Source organism: Nuphar pumila, chromosome 4 (genome assembly GCF_984573655.1).
Source record: "Nuphar pumila chromosome 4, dmNupPumi1.hap1.1, whole genome shotgun sequence".
In the NCBI taxonomy this organism is placed as follows: Eukaryota; Viridiplantae; Streptophyta; class Magnoliopsida; order Nymphaeales; family Nymphaeaceae; genus Nuphar; species Nuphar pumila.
In genome coordinates, this window is record NC_143252.1 from 123,608,600 (window position 1) to 123,622,691 (window position 14,092).

Sequence of the window (14,092 nt, forward strand, 5' to 3'; positions counted from 1 at the left end):
TTTGGTAGTAGTTTGATGATGAGCTAGGTCAAGGATAAGGTTTAGACCTAGAGACGCAAAACTGGACGGAAGAGTATGCTCATGAAGTTCACTGATTTGGTTAGGTTGGAGTGGTGTGGGAGTTTGTGTTTCATGTTGAGGCAAGTCAGAAGGACACATGTCATGAGACGGCTCAGTAGGCAGATTGAGGTAAATAACCTCTTGATGACTAACACGATTAGGCAAGAGTACAAGATTAGGTAAAAGTATAGGAATAGAGGAACGGTTCTTTACGGGGGGTTTCACTGATTGTAGGACTCTTAGGAAAAAGGGCTCTTTGATTCTAAATCCATGAGGACACTTGCGATCAATGAGGTTCTTTGTTTCTGGAATAAAGGAAGTTTCTATCATAAAAAAACATGTCTTAAGATAAACGTTTTTTTTGTTACAAGATCATAACACAGCTAACCCTTGTAATTGGAACCATAACCTAGAAAAATAAGGGTTTGGATCTTGGATCTAGTTTAGACTTAGCATAGGGGACTAGGTATGGATAACATGTGCACCCAAAAATCTTTAGATGCTCATAACCAAGGAGACGTTTAAGGAGGAGTTTATATGGGGATTTTTTACCGAGGTTTGGTGTAAGAAGTCGATTAATAAGATATGTCTAGAATTTATGATCCAAAGAGGCATGAAATAACAAAGCCAAACCCATTTCAACATGTCATTGTTTCCTTTATATCACATTGTTTTGTTCAGGGGTGTGAGGACACGACAACCATCGTTTGATGCCACAATTATTTAAAAATTTGGTAAAAATATCACTAACAAACTCTTCACCACCATTACTATGGAAAATCTTGATTTGGCCACCAATTTGCTTCTCAACAATATTTTTAAAATTTATAAAACATGAGAAAGCATCAGATTTCTTGACTAGAGGAAACAACCATGAAAACTTTGAAAAATCATCAACAAGCAACAGATAAAATTTGTACCCTTCACGAGATGGCATAGGAGCAGGACCAGAAATAAGCTCCAATTGAGCTTGCGCAGAAAATTCAGCCTTACCAAAAGGTAACTTGTGAGACTTGCTTATAGCGCATGTTAAGCATAATTCAGTTTTATTATTCATAAATAAAAGGGACTTATTTTTCTCAAGTTTTTCTAAAACTTTGAAACAGGATGGCCCAAACAACAATGTCAAACTTCATCATAAAATCTAAACTTACTATTGCTAACTTTAGCAAAACTAACGGTAGAAAACTGATTTTCTTTTCCATGTTGTCCAATCGGCCACGGGTAGAGACCTCCCTTACTCGGTCTCTTTAGGATAGTAGTCTCGCTCTGTAGATCCTTCATAGTTCACACAAAAGCCATTGGCATCGAATTGAAACAAACAGTGATTATCTCTTGAAAACTTAGCTACGGACAAGAGATTTTGTTTAATAGAAGGCACATATAGAACTCCATTTAACAAAAAAAAATTTATTACCAAGCGGCAGTGAAAGATTACCTATACCGGAGATAGGGAGGTGCATCCCACTTCTGACTATGACACTGTCTGGGCCTTGGTATTCACTTTTATTGGTCACACCTTGATCTTCATAGGTTACATGATGAGTGGCTAATGTATCTGGATACCATGCAAAGTCACGCAAGCTATTAAGTGTCATGGCTGCAAACGCCATGGGAATATCATAGCATGTATGGGTTGTATGGTTACAATGCCCAAAAAATTGACAAATAACTTGACCCTCTTTTTGAGGAGGTTATGAGGCCTGAGACTGACCTCCCTGAGTGTCTCTATTCTGAAAATTACCAAAGGATCGCCCACCTCCTCTGGTGCATCCTATCCCTCTACCAAGGGGACCATTAAGAAAGGAAGGTTGTGGTGTAATGTTGTTAAAAATGCGCCTCAAAGCGCAAAAAGAGTGCCTCGCCCCAAGGCGAGGTCCCTTGTGCCTTGAGGCGCAAGTAAAAAGCACAAAAGCCCTTAGGCGTATGCCTCAAGGCGAGGCACACCCCATTAATTTTAGGGTCAAATGGGGGTCAAAGTCCCCATTTGACCAAAAATTGGGGGACAAATAGAGAGGGACCCCGACCCTAATTAGGGTCGGGGGGCTCCCTCTCTTTCTCGCTCTTTCTCTTTCTTTATGTATCCCTGCTCTCTCGCTCTCCTTGCTCTCTCATCTCTCCCTACTCTCTCGCTCTCCTTGCACTCTCGTATCTCCCTACTCTCCTTACTCTTTCGTCTCTCCCTCTGGTCTTCTCTCTCGTCTCTTGCTCTCCCTCTCTTTGTCTCTCTCTCTCTCTCCCTGTCGAAAGGAAGAAGAAGCAGAAGAGAAGGAGAGCCCTTGTCTCTCATCTCTCGCTCTCCCTTTCTTTCTACCGAAAGGAAGAAGAAGAGAGGTATCGCTCTCCCTCTCTCACTGCGACAAGAAGGGCCCGTCAACCCGAGGTATGCAATTTTTTTTTCCTTTTTCCTCTTTCTTTCCCCGTCCCTTTTCTTTTTTTTCTTGTTATTTTTTCTCCTCCTCCTCTAAGCTCCCGCAAGCCACTCTCTTTGTTTTTCTTCTTTTTTTCCTTCCTTTTTTTTCCATTTTCAGTTTCTGTTTTTCAGTTATATACATATATATTCTATGTTTGGACATGTGTATATTACATATATATTATATAATTCATGTATAATATGTTTCTACTCAGTTATATATAGGGGTGGCAAAATTTGACCCGACCCGCCAACCTGCTTCTTAGCTGGGTTAGGGTTTGGCTAAAACGGATTTGTGTCGTACAGGTCGACCCGCCTAACCCGTTTATTAAACGGGTCGTGTTCGTGTTAGGGGTATGCCAACCCGCCAACCCGTTTGACCCGTTTAATAAACGGGTCAGGCGGGCGAGTCAACCCGTTTACACGAATCCGCAACCCGTCAACCGGCAACCCGTTTAATAAACGGGTTTGTGTCTATGTTATCGGGTTGCAGGTTACTCAGGTCGGTTATCGTGTCTATGTTATCGGGTCGACCCATTTAATAAACAGGTCGTCGTGTCGTGTAATCGGGCTGACACGACCCGACATGACCCGTTTATTAAACGGGTTACCCGTTTAATAAATGGGTCATGTTCGTGTTTGCCACATCCAACTCGTTTAATAAACGGGTTGTGTTCGTGTTGAGGTATTCTAACCCGCCAACCCGCCGACCCGACCCGATTGCCACCCCTAGTTATATATGTTATAATGAATTCAGATTCATACTCAATAAGAATCAACATATATTACACAAGACATCCACCAGGAATTCCATGTTGAAACAAATTATATAACTGAGAAAATGATTATAAAACTGAGAAACTGATTATATAATTGAGAAACTAATCATATAACTTACAAACAAATTATATAGCTGTGAAAAAAAACTACATTGCATAACAGAATTGATAGCAAAATATAACGTCCTAACGTGTATGTATATTTGTTTTTCATGCAAATTTATATAATTAATTTGAATATAATAACATATATATTACTGAGAAACTGATTATATAATCGAGAAACTAATTATATAACTTAGAAACAGATTATATAGATGTGAAAAAAACTACACAACATAACAGGATTGACAGCAAAATATAACATCCTAACTTGTATGTATATCTGTTTTCCACACAAATACACATAAATTTATATTTGGATTATGTAAAGTTGTTGCATTAATATTTCTTTTACATGTTAATCTCATATTTTTTGGTATTTATTTGAGATTTTATATTTCTTATTGGTTGTTGCCTGATCAATAAAGCATTTCTTTTATTTATTTATATTTTTAGATATTTTTTCAAAGTTTTTTTAAGTTTTCAAATAAAAAATGAGGCTTACGATTTATGCCTCAAGGCTTATGCCTCGCCTCAGTTTTTTGTGGAGCGCTTCACTATGCCTCGATGCTTTTCACAACATTGTTGTGGTGGAAGTCTCACAGTGAAGAGATTACTTATTTATCATTTTCAACATCTTCTCTTGATTCAATAAAAATTTGTACATTTCCACAATGGTGAGTAAAGAATCTCGAGTAGTGACAGAACTAACAAAACTTTCATAATGTCTCGAGAGGCCATTCAACGTATAGCGAACCAGATTTTCATCATATACGGGTTCACTAATAGCACATAAGGAATAATCAAGAAATTTAATGTGATTTAGGTACTCTACCATGATTTTCTCTTCTTTTCGAACATCCTAGAGATCCTTCTTTAACTGCAGGATTTGAACACTAGACAAGGAAGAATAGGCCTTTTCCAACATGGCCCAAGCTTCATGCGTGGAGAAAATTCGAATAATTTCCCCAGACCGGTTCAGTAACAGTAGCATGAATCCAACTAAGAGCAAGTTGATTTGCTCGTTTATACACCATGAATTCAAGATTTGGTTTTATCTCTTCCCCTACTTTGATATACTGATCGGGAGGGGGAAAGGACCCGATATATTTGATGAAATCTTGAGAGAACATAACGGGCTCTATTTGTGATCTCCATAAGAGATAGTTGTGTTGATCAAGTTTAATCGACACCAATGACGAAAATATGTTCGATTAGATGGTCGGATTAGCATGAGAGAAGGCAGACTTGATGATGACGAAGCTGAGTCTAACACCATGAGGATCACAACCAAATACGAGAGTGCCTTGCACATGCGGGAACAATACAGGTTGTTTGGCTCTAATACCATGCAAAAGGAACAACTCGGATATGAACACACACAATCACAATGACATGCGGGATTAACATGGTTCGGTCAAGCTTAACCTACGTCCACAATGAAACTCTTTCTCTCTCTCCCTCTCTAATTCGCGATAAGAGGAGTTGATCTCTCTTGATTTAAATAATTTTTTACATGAGATACAAATGTTAAAATATATATATATATACATACGTATATATATAAGTATATGTATATACATATATGTATATATATATATTATTTCTCATTTAGATAAATACCCGATAGGGGTATTCTTGTAAAACCACTTATGTATTTTTCTCTTTTTTATTTTTCCTCTTTTTCCCTTTTTCCTTTTCTTTTTTTCTTTATTTTTCCTGTTTTGTAAAGACCACAAGGGGGCCCCACACTTGTAGTCGTTGGGGCTCCAACGGTCAGATTTCTGACCGTTGGGGCTCCCAACGACTACAAGGGAGCCCCCCCTTGTGGTTCCTTTAGTGCTTCCCTCCTCTATAAATAGAGGAGGTCTTCCCCTCTTAAAGGTATGGGTTTATACCCCTCTCTCTCTTCTCTTCTTCAATAATATCCAACTTATGACTTTAAGTCATTTCCATATTTGAGAGTTTTTGTGTGTGCACATTTGGTGTTTGTGTTCTTGGCTTTAGTGGTCACTCTTTGAGAGTGACATTTGCTCTATTGGTGCTTCCGCCTCTTTTCATTACATGGTATCAGAGCTCGGTTGGTGATTGGGCTTCTCTTTTGCCATCTTGGAACGCGTGCCTCTCAAAGTTTTTGAAGAAGAGAAGAATAGTTGGTGCCGATGGAACGTGACTCTAAAGTGGAGCTCTCTTTTAAGCTAAATGGGTCCAACTACCTCATGTGGGCCTCCGCGATGGAAAATCACCTAAGAGGTAAGAAACTTTGGGGTTTTGTTATGGGAACTACTCCCGAACCCTCTCTTGTTCTCACCAAAATTGAAAACGAGATTGAGAAGGCTTTAGATGGCGATGAACGCATCAAAGCCATTAATGAACATCAATCCAAAATTGAGGATTGGGAAAGTAACCATGCCAAAATTTTGGCATGGTTCATGAACAATGTAGATCTTAAAAATTGTGCTAATATTGCCAAATTTAGAAGGGCCAATGAGGCTTGGTTTTTCCTTAAGGGTATGTATACCCAAAAGGATCTTGCTCGACAATTTTTTTGTCAAGAGAAAATCCGTTCTACCAAACAAATGGACATGAGTGTCCGGGACTATTTTAGCTCTCTAACTCCCCTTTGGGATGAGCTTGCTCTTCTTGAGCCTAAGTGGGTTGCTCCTCAAGATATTGAGCTAAGAAGGGAACAAATTGAAAAGGAGCACTTTTTTCAATTCCTTCATGGTCTTCGCCCGGAATTTGAACAAGTAAGGGCATCTCTTCTCCATAGAAGCAAAGCCCTACCTATTGAAGATGCCCTTGCCGAGATATGTCAAGAAGAAACTCGGCTTGGTTTGAGCATTAAGAGTGATGATGTTTTGGCCGTTACTAGGCCCGGATCTAATGTTAAAGCATATAGACCTCCCCACTTTAACAAAAATAACTATGGACCTAGAAAGGGGATTATATGCCATTATTGTAATGAACCAGGGCACATAAGACCGGTTTGCCCAAAGCTTAAAGGAAAAGTTGCCGCCGTTGGAGAAGATTCTCCAAAGAAGGAAGATTGCACAAAAGAAGGAGATATCAAAGAAACTCTAAATCACATCTCCGAAGCTCTCCAACATCTACTCAAGGCTTCTCCTTCAACATCCGGGGCCGCCATTGCCTACTCTTCATCTCCTCCAGGTATGTGGATACTAGATTCCGGTGCTTCTTTTCATATGACATCTCATAAAAATTCTCTTTCAAACATTTTTTCCGAACCTATATCTTCTTGTGTTTCAACGGCCGATGGTACATCATTAAAAATTGAAAGTATTGGATCTCTTAATTTTAAAAACTTTTTTGTTCCTAAAGTAAGAATCGTTCCTAAAATAAATTTAAACCTTTTTTCCGTATCTCAAATTACCGATCATGGATGCCAAGTCTCTTTCTCACCCAAGGATTGCACCGTGCAGGATCTCCAGTCAGGGAAGCTGATTGGGCAAGGCCATAGAAGGGGTGACCTCTATTTTATGGATTTTTTGACTCTTCCATCTAAGCCATCATGTAATCTTGTAAAGGACAAAAGTATTGGAATATGGCATGAGAGACTTGGCCATCCAAATTTTGTAAAAATGTCTCTTTTTCCGTTTTTGAACAATACTTGTAAAGACAATCACATGACTTGTAAAGATTGTATTTTTGGGAAATCTAAAGCTATTCTATTTCCACAAAGAAGTTACTTTACCACTCGGCCATTTGAACTTATTCATTCCGATGTGTGGGGACCTTCCCCTATTTTGTCTAAAGGTGGTTTTTCGTATTACGTGGTATTTATTGATGATTTTACTCGATTCACATGGATTTACTTCCTAAGTCGTAAATCCGAAGTTTTTTCCTTCTTTAAAGAATTTCATGCAATGGTCAAAAACCAATTTTTGGGAAATCTATCTATTCTTAGATCCGATTCGGGAGGCGAATATATGTCCAATGATTTTCAAACCTATTTGAAAGAAAATGGAATTCTTCACCAACGTTCTTGCCCCAACACTCCACAACAAAATGGCCTTACGGAAAGAAAGCATAGGCACATAATAGAGACTACAAGAACATTATTAATCTCAAGAAACATTCCAAAATCTTTCTGGGCCGAGGCAGTTCTAACCTCTTCGTATCTTATCAATAAAACTCCTTCGTCCTCCTTGAAAAATCTTTCTCCTTTTGAAAAACTTTACAATATGTCTCCCGATTATAAAAGACTAAGAATTTTTGGATGCAAATGCTTTGTTTTAACCCACAAGAATGATAAACTCTCTCCTAGGGCTATTGAATGCATTTTTTGGGGATATGGCGAAAAACAAAAAGGATATCGATGTTTTGACATACTTAAAAACAAGCTTTATATTTCTAAAGATGTCACATTCCTTGAAGATGAAAGTGGTTTTTCGCCCCAACCAAATGAAAATATTGATTATTCATTCTTATTTGACTTATTGCCTAAAGATGATCATATTGATCCTAATGAATTCCTTAGTGAAGATCTTGTTGAACATCCAAGCGATGATCAAAACTTAGAAGAAAATGGTTCAAGACAAATACAAGTCTACTCTAGAAGGAATGAAAGGAATCCTCCTTGTGCCCTTGAAAGATTTTCCCAAAATGAGTCCATCGAAGGGACTTCTCAAAGAAGGTCAAATCGAATTTCTAAAATACCAAATAGGTTTGTTTCTTATGATTCTTTTTCGCCTAATTTTCGAGCATGTCTTCTTGCTCTTCACTCTTTTCATGAACCATCTCATTACAATGATGCTAAGCAATATGCTCATTGGAATGATGCTATGCAACTTGAACTTAATGCCCTTAAAAAGGCACAAACTTGGGAAATCATTGATCCTCCCAATGGCAAGAAACCCATTGGATGTAGATGGGTTTTTAAAGTGAAAACTAAGAGTGATGGTTCATTGGAAAGATATAAGGCTAGGTTGGTAGCCAAAGGATATGCCCAAGAGTATGGGGTAGATTATGATGAAACCTTTGCCCCCGTTGCTCGAATGACTAGTGTTCGAGCTCTTATTGCTATAGCCGCAGTTAAAAAATGGCCAATTTTTCAACTTGATGTTAAAAATGTCTTTTTGAATGGTAATTTAAATGAAGAAGTGTATATGGAACCACCTCCAGGTATGGATTTAAATGGAAAAATTTTGAAATTAAAAAAGGCTTTATATGGTCTTAAGCAAGCACCTAAAGCTTGGTATGATAGGTTTAGTAACGTATTAATAAATTTAGGCTTTTCTTCTTGTTATACTGACACTGCTCTTTTTGTGAAGAGAACAGGTGACTCCATTATTATGCTTCTGTTGTATGTTGATGATATGATCATCACTGGGAATGACAAAAAGGGAGTAAATGATGTTAAGTCTATGCTAAAAGATACCTTTGATATGTCTGACCTTGGTTATTTACGATATTTCTTAGGTATTGAAGTGGCTTATTCCGAACGTGGATACATCTTATCTCAGATGAAGTTAGCTGCTGAAATTTGTACCAAATCAGGAATATCTGACAAAAAGAAAGTTGAGACTCCCGAAGTTATCAATGCAAAACTTAGACTTGAAGATGGTGTTCTTCTTGAAGATCCAACTCCCTACCGTCAATTAATTGGATCCCTCACTTATCTATCCATCACCCGTCCTGACATAGCTCATGCAGTTCATGCAGCAAGCCAGTTTCAGCACGCACCTACCACAGTTCATATGGCGGCCGTAATGAGAATTGTGCGATATATCAAAAATACCATCTCAAAGGGACTCTTCTTATCCTCTTCCTCATCTCTTGAATTGACTGCTTTTACTGATGCTGACCGGGGAGGCAATCCCAATGATCGTATCTCAATTACGGGTCTTTGTATCTTTTTAGGAGAATCTCTCATCTCGTGGAGATGTAAGAAGCAGCAGAAAGTCGCCTTATCATCTACTGAAGCTGAGTATCGGGCTATGGCGATGACAACTATGGAAATCGTATGGCTCAGAAGTCTCATTGCCGACATGAGCGTTCTCATTTCCACTCCTACCAAGCTCTGCTGTGACAACAAAAGTGCGATATACATTGCCAGCAATCACACCTTTCATGAACGGACAAAGCATATCGAGATGGATTGCCATTATGTTCGAGACGAATATCTCAGAGGGACTATTTCGTTACCATATGTTACTTCAGAATATCAGCTGGCTGACTTCTTCACCAAAGCGCTTCCAACTCCACGATTTATGTTCCTCCTTAGCAAACTTTCGGTCTTCTCCCCGTAAAGTTTGAGGGGGCGTGTTAAAATATATATAAGTATATATATATATATATATATATATATATATATATATACTTATATATATATACATACGTATATATATAAGTATATGTATATACATATATGTATATATATATTATTTCTCATTTAGATAAATACCCGATAGGGGTATTCTTGTAAAACCACTTATGTATTTTTCTCTTTTTTATTTTTCCTCTTTTTCCGTTTTTCCTTTTCTTTTTTTCTTTATTTTTCCTTTTTTGTAAAGACCACAAGGGGGCCCCACACTTGTAGTCGTTGGGGCTCCAACGGTCAGATTTCTGACCGTTGGGGCTCCCAACGACTACAAGGGAGCCCCCCCTTGTGGTTCCTTTAGTGCTTCCCTCCTCTATAAATAGAGGAGGTCTTCCCCTCTTAAAGGTATGGGTTTATACCCCTCTCTCTCTTCTCTTCTTCAATAATATCCAACTTATGACTTTAAGTCATTTCCATATTTGAGAGTTTTTGTGTGTGCACATTTGCTCTATTGGTGCTTCCGCCTCTTTTCATTACAACAAACTTGATTATGGACTCTATGATTCCTTGTCACCTTAGAGTCCATGCAATCTTATGATTGTGGTTGAGGAGAGTCCTTCTGATGATACACTCATTTACATTAGGAGTTCTACCAATAACTAACTTCTCATTAGAATCCTTGTCAACGTGAGAACACATGAGGAGCTTCACTTCATGTGGGCTCTCCTTAATTACGGTGGGACTTGGTTCAAGATGTGGGCCCAGGTCTGGATCCATCATCTTTACATTTACCAGTTCGTTAAAAACTTTTTATAGTTCCATCTCTTCTACTTGCTGCTTCGACATAATCTTTTGTTTTCTAAAAACTTGATGGGTGCCTTATAAAGTGCTTTTGTTCTACAACTGAAACAAAACAAATGAAGGATCGCGGCTCAAAGCAGCCTTCAGCAGACAACCAACACAACATTTTCATTAAAGAAACTGATTTTTAGGTAAAAATGCAGAATTCAGAACACAATAATCAGTAAAACTTGCAATATTCATAAGGAAATAAAGGATACCGATGAAGAAATAAATGACGGACTTGTTTCAGCTTCTGAACCACCACAAAAATGTGCAAGAGAAAGGATGGGAAGTAAGAAAAAAGTCAAGAATAAAAACAATATATGCCGATATATTAGCCAAAAATGAGACCTTGCTCTTGAAACTAATAAAGATTAATATACAGAATAATTTGAATGACAAGATTCATATGAATAAAATAAAAATAATTTTCAATGAAAGGGCAGCTTTAGCAGTTATTCCCATTCAAAACAGTTAAAAAAAAGGAAAAAGATTACATAATAGCCCGCCGAAGCCAAGAACGAAAAGCAAGTCGCATATGAACATGGAAAAAGAAACAGGGAACGAGATGATTTTAATACAGAAAACACCAAATCAATACACACAGTTCAATCAAGCAATAACCAATAAGGCATGATATACTGAACGTAAGAGGCTGAACAGAAAACACGGAATCAGTATGGATTCTTTATCGAGTAACCAAACGAAGAACACACCTTCATTTCTGGCAACAGAATTTATCCAGCCAGAAAGAAAACCAAACAAACTCCTTCAATACCCCCAGGATCTCTCAGATCACCAAAAAAAACATCGAATTCCACTCCATCCGCAGCTCGACCGGTTCGACAAACCTCCAGATCTAAAAGTAACAGCCCTGGTGCAACAGTCACCCGCCAGATCGCGAAATTTCCAGATCCAAACGAGAAGAAAGCGCGGCTAGGGCAGACGGCGATCTACGCGGTCGGATCAAAGAATTCTCCGAGATTGCTCCAAGCTCGACAATTCTTATACGGATCCAGAGTTACTCCAATCTGTAGGCCACGAAAATCAAGCACTTTCTTCTTCTTCTTCTTCTTCTTCTTCTTCTTCTTCTTCTTCTTCTTCTTCTTCTACCTGAGAGGAGAGAGGAGAGAGTGTGGGAGGAAAGAAAGACGGAGAGAGTACGAACGATGCGAAGAATGTGCAGAGGGGAGTAAGAGAGAGAGAGATAGGGTGTCTATTTACAGTGTGACGCCTCTTCTTCTTTCTGCGCTGTCTCTTCTGTGCTTCAATTTCACACTATTTCGCGATTTTCGGCGATTATTTTTATTGCAGACCAAACGCATACCGTGGAAAGAGACAGAGAGAGAGAGAGGCCTGTTGCTCCATGCTATCCACGCCCACTAATAAGGAAACTGTTCGGATATGTGTCGGGACATACTTGACCGACATTGGATCCGAATTCTTTTTTTTTTTTCGACAAAGACATTGGATCCGAATTCTTAAGAATGAGTCCGGAATTAATTGCTGATCCGCTCATCTGGTAAGAGTGGACTGCAAGTCAAGAAACTGAAAGGTGATGTCACAATGTGGATATGGCTGTCAACAGGTCAGGTACCCGATCCATCAGGGTCAATGTTGTCAATATCGTATAGGGTGAAAACAATTCAAGTGAATCAACCAGAAAATGATACGTTTCACTAAAACATTAAAATAATAGTTTAAAATATTTTTAACCCTTTTCTTTCGAAACTTTTAGAAAATAAGCTGAATCATCCTTGTATCCTATCCTATGGATTTCTGACCGATACGATACATAACAAATTTTCGGGTTTGGGTTCAAGTTTTATCGGGTCACAAGAATAAAATCTCAAACTCAGATCCGTATAATATTAGAAGTTTATTTTTACTAAAAATACATATAAAATACTCGAATCAGGTAGGATATCTGGCGGGCGAAGAGCTGGATTGAGTCAGATGTCCGGCAAAAATCAGTCAAACCCAGACTGCATATTTCTGGAGCCGGTCCAGATCAACCCGAATATTATTCAGGCTGGCACTTTTTATGCACATATCTCCAAATTTAGATTCAGGTTGGATCGATGAAAGGTCGGTGTACTTCGCGGTGAGCAGAGGACATCAAGGGTTTTACTAACTTGAAAAGATTTGCTGCAATATGATTGCACAAATATTTGTGCATTAAGCACCTGATCACCCTCCATCTTGAGGATAGGGCCTGTCAGTTGTGGGGCCCAAAGACTGATGGAGGGCAATCAGGTGCTTAATGCACAAATTTTGTGTTGTGATTGCACCCGATCCGGACTCTTAATAAACCAGGGTGCCTGCCAATGTGCAGCGCAAAAAAAAAGGTTCCTGATCCTTTTATGATGTCTGTCTTTGCTGTACTGGAACTATTGAAATGGGTAAAATACATTCATTTTCATGTAGAAAGGTAAATTGGGTTCGGTTGTACCCAATTCTGACCAGAAAATGGCTTGGTTATACCTAATGTTGACCTGGGCCTGACTGCATCCAATCGTTTTTTTTTTCAATCTGACCCGGTTTGAATATATAATGCCTGGATATCTCATAATCTGGGTCTAAACTGATTCTCATGCAGGTCTTTATTTGAATCCATACACAAATGCTTCTACCTTATACAGGGGAATCATAGTCAATCCTGTACATGGATGTTAACATATCAAACCCGAATCCGAACATGTCCACCAACCTTTTTGGACCGTGCACCAGGTCTGAGTCAGAGTTCTTATCAAGTCTTGGATGATCAGATATCTAAACCGGTGGTAATGGATCGGGTTCTTTGAGCCATGACCTGTATTTGGCAACGCTTTCATATGTATGTGCCAAAAAAATAAAACCCTCTGGTTATTGGGTTTGGATTCTGACTTACCCGATAATTAAATGCTGTGAGATTTGGACCAATGTTTTGTCAAATTCAGGTTTGGATCTGGGTCAGGTCTGGCTCATCTACCTTTTGCATACAAGGTCATTGTTTTCAGCTGAGCAAGCACCTCAAGGGTTGGTGCTTGAAAATCAAAATTTCACCTATTTTCACCACGTCATGATTTTAGTATGTTTTAAATTTTTCATGTTCTCAAAAATTTTATTTCAAACCTGAGACACCTGGGTTATGATAGTGCAACCTAACCATCCAGCTATTTCCTTTTAACCCAAGAATTTCTCAATATATTCAAGGAAGACAAATCAGCAAAAGAAAAAAAAAATTGAGAAGAAAAAACAGTTTATTAATTAGGTTTCTCAATTACAAAGACATCAAGCCGATAAGGCATCGGCCATCAATTTTTGCAGTACTGGTAGGTAATCTAGGAGTCTAGGAAATTCCAGGTTCTTGGTGGTGTTTCATTGCAGTTGGAAATGAAATGCAGTAGTTCATAAAACTTTGCCAATGACTGCTGATATCAATTCCATAATCTAAGAGAATGGTGAATGTTCTATGCATCCAAATATCCTAAACTAACAGGGGCTCCACTTGTCTGGTAAGAGCAGTTAGTGTACGTCACCTTGTGCTGGGACGTTGCAAGTTCAAAACCCAATGGTATGGTTGTATAACTGGTGGGGGGGTCTGCCTAACCCCAGCTTGCCTTAAAAAAA

At 38.6% G+C, this 14,092-nt stretch overlaps 1 protein-coding gene across 4 annotated transcripts in view; it reads right to left on the bottom strand.

Annotated features, from left to right (window-relative positions):
- Positions 1-11,760, bottom strand: part of LOC149840892 (CMP-sialic acid transporter 5-like) — a 124,685-nt gene extending 112,925 nt beyond the window's left edge. For 2 of the 4 annotated variants that reach the window (XM_090003437.1, XM_090003438.1), the window contains exons 1-2: positions 11,705-11,751; positions 11,197-11,593 (exon numbers count right to left, since the gene is read on the bottom strand). The gene's annotated coding sequence lies outside the window, so the exon portion shown is untranslated. Of the gene's footprint in view, positions 1-11,196 lie in introns of all 4 variants that reach the window. The other 2 variants (XM_090003436.1, XM_090003439.1) reach the window with 1 other exon arrangement.
- Between the last annotated feature and the right edge of the window lie 2,332 nt (positions 11,761-14,092).